The sequence below is a fragment of the Metopolophium dirhodum genome, chromosome 1 (assembly GCF_019925205.1).
Source record: "Metopolophium dirhodum isolate CAU chromosome 1, ASM1992520v1, whole genome shotgun sequence".
Classification (NCBI taxonomy): Eukaryota; Metazoa; Arthropoda; class Insecta; order Hemiptera; family Aphididae; genus Metopolophium; species Metopolophium dirhodum.
This window is the reverse complement of record NC_083560.1, coordinates 147,703,953-147,715,151: the sequence shown is the minus strand read 5'-3', so window position 1 is coordinate 147,715,151 and position 11,199 is coordinate 147,703,953.

Here is an 11,199-nt window from a genome sequence, read left to right as displayed (position 1 = left end):
CTTTTTGCGAAAAAGTTTTTCATCTAGAACAAGTTATACACCACCTGGTACTTTTGACATAGAATATTTAGATGGAGTGTTACGTGCTGCCCCTTCAGGGATTCACTATGTAGATGATTTGGAAATAATGGTAGCCAAATTAGATTTATAATACAATGTTTTATTAGAACAAATATAAAATGTATAGTATCGTCGTGGTAATAGAAGTAGTAGTAGTCGTCGTCCTGTATATGGCTAGTGGCGTGAAGTCGCTTCTTCGTTGCTGGTCCAGGTACATCTGTCTTTACTGTGTTCCCAGCCCTCCTATATATGATGTCGGTTCCTTTGATGGATCCTGCGCATGGACGGGGCGGTGTATGTAGCTGGTTCAATAAGTTGTTATTCTCGCAACCGCCGCTCGTGACTTGTTGGCCGCTCCCCTTGATTAGTTTGCCAAAATAGGATATAGTTTCTAACTATGAGGTTACGTCTAGGAGACCATAACAACTCAAGGAGAACTGCCTCTCCGAGTATAATAATACTTATATACTAATACATGAATTGAGTGCGTAAAGCTATTCCTTTACAGGAGGAACAATAATACCTGGCCAATGGAGAAGAGATCAAAATAATTTAACGCCATTAGCAAAAATTGGAAGAAAATCGTCACTAGCTGCACAAGAAATTAGAGACGAGTTTTGTGATTTTTTTCAAAGTGCTGCTGGTAAAGTACCTTGACAAGACAACTATTGATGTTAAAATAAAAAAAAAAAAAAAAACACAAATCAGTTAGGCTGACTCTCATTGTATCATAAGAATAATTGTAAATCAAATATTTACAAATTGTAAAGTATTGAACCATTTAAGTATTATTCATTAAAAAATTAAACTCATATTATTATATGATCTTTCAATCAGTATATAGTGGCATAATTTAAAAGTCGATTTATTAGAAAAATGTATAGGTAATGACTTACGTAGATATTGAAATGAAAATATTACATATTGTAAACTGTATAATAAATATTATGTGTGTTGTTGAAAAAGTAAAGCTAACCTAATATTTTGTTTTGTATATTATGAGTTCATATTTGGACTGTATAATAAATTAAATTTGTAGTTTTAAACCAAACTTGACATACGTTATTAAGTATGTATTATAATGAAACATAAATCAGTAGGCATATAATAACTAGTATATAATAACTCATATGTACCTATAATTTTAATATGGAAGCATTGAAGCCAAATATTTTGACTGTAAGCATATTAGTCTTATTTTATTAAACCAATGTTATTAAGACCTATGTATGTGTTGATGAAAAATTAAATTGTTTAAAAATGTTATAGTAAGTAAGATTCTCATAATGTTAAAACAGTTTAATATATACACATCACTCTGTATTTAAAAAGTATTACATAATAATGTAATTTATAATTTACTTACTTCAATTCCAGCATCAGACGTTACACGAGGTTTGTTTTTATCCTTTAAAAACATCAAAGAATTGAAAGCGAACCATTTTTACTCCATAACTTCGTCAGTTCCAACACCTGACTTCGTCTTTTTGCATTCGCGATAAAATTGGCCAATAACATTTTTCATTTTTTTTCAATGTCTGCTTTGTCAATGTTCATTATTTTTGAAATTTCACACCACGCGTCATTTTTTTTAAACTTATTTTTATAATCTGACAGCGTTTGGTCCCATAGTACTGGTCTTTCATAGTACAAATCAATTAATTGACACACTTTTTCTCTAGATAACTCTATGGTAGGTATTAACGAATAATAGCAAATACGTATATTACAATATTTAAAGTGATCAGTAGTGAGTAAATCGACCAACTGAACTTACTAAACACAAAATAGTACAATTTCATAAAAATATCAAAATGTTTCTGTGACAACGACGACAGGTCTGGACATGCCGATACATTGTCGATGACAATGTTTGTAAACATCCTTTGAAGTTTACAGCTACTCGGCCGATCACAAAAAAAAAAAAAATTTTGTCGACGACATTGTCACGGACCCTGTCGGCGACAAAATTTTAAAAACATACTCAAAAGTTTGTCGACGACAATGTCGAAAACATGTGTTTCCGACAATTGTTTCTTGGTCTGGACACGGCTTTACAGGCTAATAATCTTTTTTTTGGCAGGGAGGTGTAAAGGAATAGCTTTACGTACGGAATATATAATTTTAGGTATAATTTCAAGGTAATTGATTCACGCATTAGTGTATAAGTATTACTCTACTCACAGAGGCAGTCCTCCTTGAGTTGTTATGATCTTCTAGACGTAACCTCATAGTTAGAAACCACATTCTATTTTGGCAAGCTAATCAAGAAGAGCGGGCAACAACAAATTATCATTACGAGGCGGCAGTTTCACTAAATTGCGAGAATAACAACTATGTGAACCAGCAACATCCACCTCAAGGACACCCTGTCCACGCGCAGGATCCATAAAAGGAACCGACATCATATATAGGAGGGCTGGGAGCACAGCATAAGCAGATGTACCTGGACCAGCAACACAGAAGCGACTTCACGCCACTAGCCATATGCAGGACGACTACCACTACTAGCACGACGATATATACATTTTATTCTGTTATAATAAACACATTGCATTTACTATTCTAATTGACTACTATTATTTTCAAAATCATCTACATAGTGAATCCCTGAAGGGGCAGCATGTTACAATAAGCTTATGTGTTAAGAGAATACAGAACGTGAGAAATTGAATAAGAAGCTGCCCACTGGCAACACTTAGTATGAATTAAAAAAATATAAATCGAAAATTATTATATTAAAACATAAAATACTAAATAAATGAATATAAAATTAAATTGTATTATTAGATAAAATAAAAATAAAATATTTTCAATAATCTAAAATTTATATAAAATTTGAAAATTAATAACTCGGTAGATATGTTATGTTCAATTAAAATATATTTAGTAAATATCAATTTATTTAAAAAAATTAAAAGTAAAATAGGATAAAATTATATGTTTAGTTATAAAATATTATTTACATATAATAATATTTAATATTAAAATTATAGATCGATAAAAGAATTTTAATATTTTAAAAGAATTTTATATATTTACAGGCAAAAACCGAAAGTCCGAAAGATAAATTAGTTATAATCGATTTTGAATTCACAAATTATCAACGTACCGATTTAGTACTTATTTCTGCTGCAATATCACAGACTCACGAAAAATCTAAAAATTGAACGTATGCGAGGTCGACCTATAATAATATTACCTGTCGTGAGAATATCGCTAATGAATAACTATTATTCCTATATGAAAACCAGATTTACTACGAAAATTTTTTGAAAAGAAACCAGATCAACATCAAGTTTAACTAAATGAATTAAATTTAACTAGGAAAACAACAATTTTAAACTTAAATTTAAATTATTTAAAAAACTATATTTATTTTAATAACCAAAATGTAATTATTTTACTATAGAACGGTTGTAGCGAGCTGTGGCTATTTACCCGATTAACCAATATATAACACTTATTTAGGCAGTGTCAAAGTGTATACGTAATCATAATATTATATAGTACGCGCCGCGTGTGTAGTAGTACAACGGATATCGAGCGCGTGACCATGGACGGCGTGCGTCAATATATATGACTACGTATATAAATAACTCGTATAATATGTCCGTATAGATCTTGTGTGGTTATATGGAATAAAACACCACAAATGCACAACAACAACACATATACGTGTGCAAAGCGTGTGGCAATCCCACGGTAGGCCTAACCGCAAGATGACTATGTACGGTTATACAGAATAAAGAAGGAACAGGGACTGACCCATCGAGGAGAGCTGATGGACAAGCGTTGATCAGACGAACAATTGACTAGCTCAAGAACAGTCATTAGTTAACTATAGTCACATCTCGCTAGCTTCAGTCATATAATTGGACTTGGAGTATTTTTTATATCAATCACAGTAGAATAAATTAAATAAATCAAATATATTATACCATAAACTCAAGATCTTTATTATTTCCATCATCCTTCTATTCTTTGACTGCGGCACGTTACACGGTAGTTCAGTTAAAAAATACTAATATGATTAGGTTTTAATACAAATATAATGTTGAGTATAACTGCATACGATACTGATAATAATAAATATTTAATTTAAAATTAATTAGTTTTCAAATTTATATGAAATTATGTTAAACCATAAATTAGGATATTTAATTAAAAAATGGAAGATTATTATCGTCGAAAGAAACTCGCAACTTATATATACAATACAGTTAACGATGTAAAATTAACGAAATTAATTTTCAATTATTTATGTTAAAAAACAATTATCAGCACATCCCTGTGTGCAATATCTGGTATCGGAGAAGTAAAATAGATGTTCTATTGCGATATGATGGGTTAGGGTGTGTTATTATTTTACAATAGAATCCAAGATTATGTGTTCAAAGTTATAACCATATCAGTGCAGAATACAATTGGGGAAAGAGTAGAGCCTCTTTATGAAATATGGTTTTTAAGAATATCCCTCAATATTTTATTATTTACTCCAAGCTACATCAATGGAACCATACCTAGCCATAATATAATATAATATAATTATATTGTTTACTTAATCTTACTGTACAAAATATTTCAGTGACATTTCACTGCTTGCTGGTTTCTTCGCGTGCCAAACGTTGGCTTCCATGACGGAACCAATCTTTTACGTGACATTCAAAGCTGCTGTTAGTCATTTGATAATTATCATGAGAAATTTCTAAAATTGTAATAATATTATTTTATTGCAAGTGGGAACACACATTAAATAGATGAAAACAATAAATACAATAAATAATTACGTTTTAATATCTTCAAATTATGAAGACAGAATTAATGTGACTATCTAGTCGAAAATTATTCTTGAACCTTGTCCAAGAACATACAGAAGATAATTTATTTGTAAATATTTTTGAGAGTACTCTTTTGACGAAGATTTTTAAATTTGTTCCACCAACTGAATGTATAAAATGAGTCTAAAAAAATAATACAAAACAAATATAATACAAAATTAAAATTAAATTTTACTATTCTTACTATTTTTAGTTTATATTCATCATTTTTTAAGTTTTCCTCCATATCACTTATCTCTGCAATATCTTTTAATGGAAACATATTTAAAACCAAGTCATCAAATGGAACGTTTTGTGCGCTAGGAGGATGTCTTATATGTTCTAAAAGCACATCTAACTTTTTGTCCAATCTATTTAAAAACATATTTGTTGAATTCATAAATTCTGTGGGCACATCATTACTATGATTATTAGATGCTGAAAAAATTTTTTTTATCATTATTAAAAATAAAAATATTGTTATAGGTATACTTAATTCAATGTTTACCTTGATAATTTGATAAATCTGAATCAAAATTATATCTGATAGGTGGCAATGCATCAGATCTTGTATCTGAAACAAGTAAAAAAAAGAATTTAATATTTTTTTTTATACACAATTACCTAATATAATATTAATAGATATTATTACCTTGCCTGTTTTGTAAACTACTATCAACGTTTTGTCCAATAAACTGTATAGTATTTTGGCTTCTATCTAGCAACCGATATAAAAATGATAAAAACTATAAAAAAACCTAAAAAGCAAAATTGGATATTTAAATTATTAAACACTTTATTATTACCTTCATTACTCAATAAAATATTTTCATCTCCGTTTAAGTTTAACTGCATTGCATACACGGTTCTATATATTATGTAACAAATAACAAATAATTAAAATATTATGTTTAAACAAAAATGAATATTATACACAATATTAAATCTACTTATTGATTATATAGTTAAAGTTGTAAATTAATGGTTAAAAAAAATAAATAATGTATATAATGTATATAGAATATATTGTAAGAAACTCAATGAGTTAAGTATAAGTATTATTTCCATGGCTATGTAAAATATTTTCATTTTCGTTCAAGTTTAACTGCATTTAATAAGCTTCTATATATTATTATGTAACAAATAACAAATATTATATTAAAACAAAAATCCACACAAATATTATAGGTAGCTTTAATTATGAATGTACTTCACAGACAATCCAAGGCACCTCTCCCTATGTTCTTCATTGACTTAGAATCGGATATTAACAACCCTGATATCTCCAAACTTTCACTCTTATGAGTAGGATAAAAAAGAGAGTTCTGGAACCGCATCTTGCTAGCACATCCCTATACCTGATGGCACATCCCGCGAAGCCCGTTGCACATCCCACATACATCTATACATCTCTACACCTCTGCACAACCCATGGGTTGAGCAGATCTATCACATACGTACACGACATTCCCCCCGCTACCACGCTCTTCATATACCCCCCACCATCAATCACGCACTTATACGATATTCCCCCCGCCACTCTTCCCTATCAATTAGCCGCGGAAAATAATTTTAAAAATTTTTCGCCGAACCGGGATACGAACTCGAACCGGTCGCTTCCCATACGACAACCACACCGCTGTGCAACTTACTCGCTTATGTTTACAAGGTATATTCTATCTCATTTAACTGGTGTTTACGACAATCGTTCACATACGTACGAGATGTATAATTTCCCCCCACCACCACAACCACTATACCTTACAAAGGGCCGCCGCGAACGCGCGCGAGCCCGACACCGCGTTATCATACCTATGTTATCAGTTATCACATCTATAAATACCTACATACGCACTTACGTACAAACACACATACATATATACATACATAAATACACGTTATACATCTCAAACAAACACACATTCAAAATTATTATAATATAGTCTACATATAATATACATAGGTACTTACATATATATAAACAATTATACACACATCATTATCACAGTGACTTGAACATATAATATTCCACTGATATTTCTAACAATAAACATTCTATAATTTCTCCCAACCACCACCACCACCATCACCACCACCAACGCTACACCTTACAAAGGCCGCTGCGAACGCGCGTGAGCCCGCCACCGCGTTATCATATCTATGTTATCAGTTATCACATTGGCGTTAGCATAATCTTTAAATGTTTTCGCACGCATGGCATTCGAGAATTATTACAAAAATGTTTTCCGTTTGTAAACGTAAACAACTTTAACGAACATGTAGCTTCCTGCATAGCATACAGAAATATAATACACACACACATTCATTACTCCCCGTAGTTGATGATATTTTGTCGTACCATATTAACCTATAGTTCTCTCGATCGCTCTGTGTCAATACTACGCACGTAATCATCATATAACGTTTTAATTTTTCTTGTTCATTTATTTTAAAATGTTTAAATGCGAACAATGTTTTTTGAAATTCGTATACAAGTCAAATTTGATCGCTCACCGAAAAACACATCTCGAAATGTTTAAATGTCGACAATGTCCTTTGGAATTCACGGTGAAACGTAGTCTAACTAGACACGAAAAAAATCACAACGCCGAGCGTATCCAATGTATTAGGTGTGGTATTACGTTCACTGTTCAGTTATAAGACCGGTCTCAATAAACATTTGAAAAATGTTCATGGTATGTATTTTTGTATCCACTTTAAATATTTATTATTATTATTGTATTTCAAATGTTTTATCAGGTATAGTACAAATCGCGCCACACGTTTTCGTACCAGACTTACAGCCTGGTCCATCATCCGTTCGTAAAGATTGCGTATCAACTGCACGAGATAAACAAAATGTCCGCTTATCACCCATTCGAGATAACGCGAGGGACGAATTTACGAGTAACGTGAATGAATGCTGGGAGGTTCTAGACGTTAACGATCTTTTCGGACAAAATGATCGCTTATCACCAGAACGAGATAACACGATGGACGAATTTTGGAGTAACGTGAATGACGCTGAGGATCTCGGACTTTATGATTTTCAAGGTTAGCATTTTTTTTTTATAAGCGTGCTATTAACTAATAAGTTTTTTTTTTTTAAAAAATAAAAGATTCATACACTACGCTCGATAATGGCAAACGTGTCTCCAGTGCAAATACAACGTCGGCTGTTAGGCTAAAAAATTACGTTTAAATCTCGTAGTCTTCAGGATTTACACAAATCTCTATATCATCAAATCATGCAATTACCTGGTATTACGTGAAAAATACCAACAATATTCAAAACTATATCTACTTTCTTGACTCGATTAAATCCAAACTAGTCGATTTACTAAAATCAATTGCGAGTAAAAATCCGATCAAGTTTAATTTAAAGCTTGAGGCGACATATAATATACCGAATGTGGAATATTCATCGGAAAACCGTGCTTTTAAAACATCGGCTAAGACGATTTTCTGTGATACCGGAGTACAGGAAACTGTTGAAGAGGCATTCGCTAAATTAATGAAAGAGCAAGACGAGTATACAAGCAAGGGTAGTGGTTTCACATTACAATGTATAGACGGTTTAATGTTAGGTGTATATAAATATAAACCTATGGGTGGATCATAATACATACAACTACCAGACGCAATAGAAAATAAAAAAGCTGTGATTAATCCGCAGAACTTAGACTCACAATGCTTCAAATGGGCGATCCTAGCAAAACATATCACAGGAAATAATAAACATCGTGTTAGTGATAATTATTTTAAACACCAAGAAAAATATAATTTTACAAATCTATCATTTCCAACACCACTACATCAGATTAAAATTTTTGAAAAAAATAATCCAAACGTCTCCGTCAATGTTTATGGTATCGATAAACAATTCCAACCACCAAAATTTCCGGAATATAAAGTATTTCCACTAAAAGTAGTACATGAAGAAAAACCCGATCACTTTGATCTTTTACGAATTTCAGACCAAGACGATAACACACACTATAGTTACATCTCTAATTTTTCAAGACTCATTAGTACTCTAAAAACCAAACATAATGGACAGTTAATTTTCTGCAAACAGTGCTTTACATCATTCGATAAACAACAATACAAATATAAATTAAACGGAGTTGCAGGACTTGAACAACATAAATTAATATGTGGAGAACACAAGCCCATACTACCTCAGTTACCTGAACCCGGATCAATACTCGAGTTTACTGCATGGGATAAAACGCAACGTCATCCTATAGTAATTTACGCGGATTTCGAAGCAATTCTAAAGAAAAGTGATGAGAAAATTGGAGAAAAAACAACAGCTTTTCAAGAACACGAGCCCATGAGCTATGGGTTTATGGTTAAAGCAAATGAAGAAATACCAGTGGAACTGCTTGAAAAATTCGGAATTCCGACATCACCTGTAATTTACCGTGGAAATGAAAATAATAAAGACGTGGCGAGACATTTTATAGATAGTATTGTGAATATAGGTCAAAAAATTGAAAAACTACTCAAAACAAACACCCCTATAATTTTCACTATTGAACAGCGGAGAACACATGAAACATGTAATACTTGTAATTTATGCAAAACCAAATTTTCTCATGAAAATCATAAAGTATATTTGGACTTAAAGTAATTTTTATATAATCTATCACAGTTGAAAAAGTTAAATAAATCAAACATATTATACTAAACACTCGAGATTTACATTTATTCCATCATCCTTCAATACTATTGACTGGGGCACGTTACAGGACTAATGTCCATATTCAATTTTATGTATAGGTATAATGGTTAATAATTAATTTAATAGGTTAATTTATCATACCATGTTGTTTATACCATGACTTCAGTTATAGCTAGTATACCTAGGTTATAATATAGTAGGTAGATATATTTAATTGTTATATTTTATATTAGCTATTATATAGCTATATATACCTATATTATAATAAGTATAAGTATATTAAATAGTCAACTATAGCTGACATATATTTTATCCCACATTTATCTATTATGTCAGATTCTTACTACTCATAGGTATTATTACTTTAGTTATTTTACTATTGTTAATATTTGCTTATTAATTACCTATACAATACTATTATTACTGTATAATAGCTAATAATAATTAATAATATTTGTTTACTATTATTACCTACCTAGCTGATATAATATAGGTAGTTGTTATAGATTATACCTGATGATTTAACATCCAATTAAAATATATTTGTATTGGTATAACCGTTAAATTTAATAAATTGTTGATGCAATACACCATAAACCTTTTAAATAGAATAAATTGCATATCAAAATTCAAACTGATCATAATTATTGCACTAATTAATAAACAAAGTGACTAAATATAATTATACTACCTAATTTCATGATTAAAAATTGTACAGTAAAAAAAAAATTCTGAGGGGTGATAATGTAATATATAACCCTTAACTATATTGTAAGCCAGTAATACTTAGATAGTTGTTTTATTCTGATTTTTTCTAAAAAAAAATATATGATAATATTGAAATTATTAAAATGACAAGTGAAAGAATAAAAAGGAGGAGAGTTAAAGAAGAACTAGAATCTGTATTTGACATTGATATTAATGATTATAATTTGGCAAAGGAAAACGAGTATAAATTGAAAGCAGAATCTGATGGTGATAATGTTATTTGTAATAAACCTTTGCATGAATATTTCGGTAGTCAAATATTAACTACTGCAAATTACTTGACTGATAATAATTGTTTCAGTTCTGAACTGTTATTTCCAAAGGTAATAGTTCTTCTATATTCTTTATTATTATTTTGTTTTTAATTTCTTATTATTATACAATCTCATTTTTAGTTTTAGGAAAACAATGAATATGATTTACCAACTAATGAACCAATTAATATATGTGATGAGTTTAAAAGTGATTTAGTTATGTGGGCAACACAATTTAATATACCACATAATGCTTTGGATGGATTATTGATAATTTTGAAAAAAGTTCCAACACTATCATCACTTCCGAAAGATTCTCGTACTATATTAGAAACAAGAAAAACTAATGCTACACATGCTTTATCAACCATAAGTCCTGGTTTATACTACCATTTTGGTTTAAGTTCATCCATTCAAGATCATTTTAAATTTAATCCAACTAATAATATTGATATGATAAAAATAGTGATTGGAATTGATGGCTTGCCAATCTCTAAAAGCAGTTCCAGTCAGCTGTGGCCAATTTTAGCATATATACGGCCATTTAAAAACTCTGTTTTCCCAATTGGGATTCCCACGAAAAGCCTACAAATTCTAATTTATACTTAGA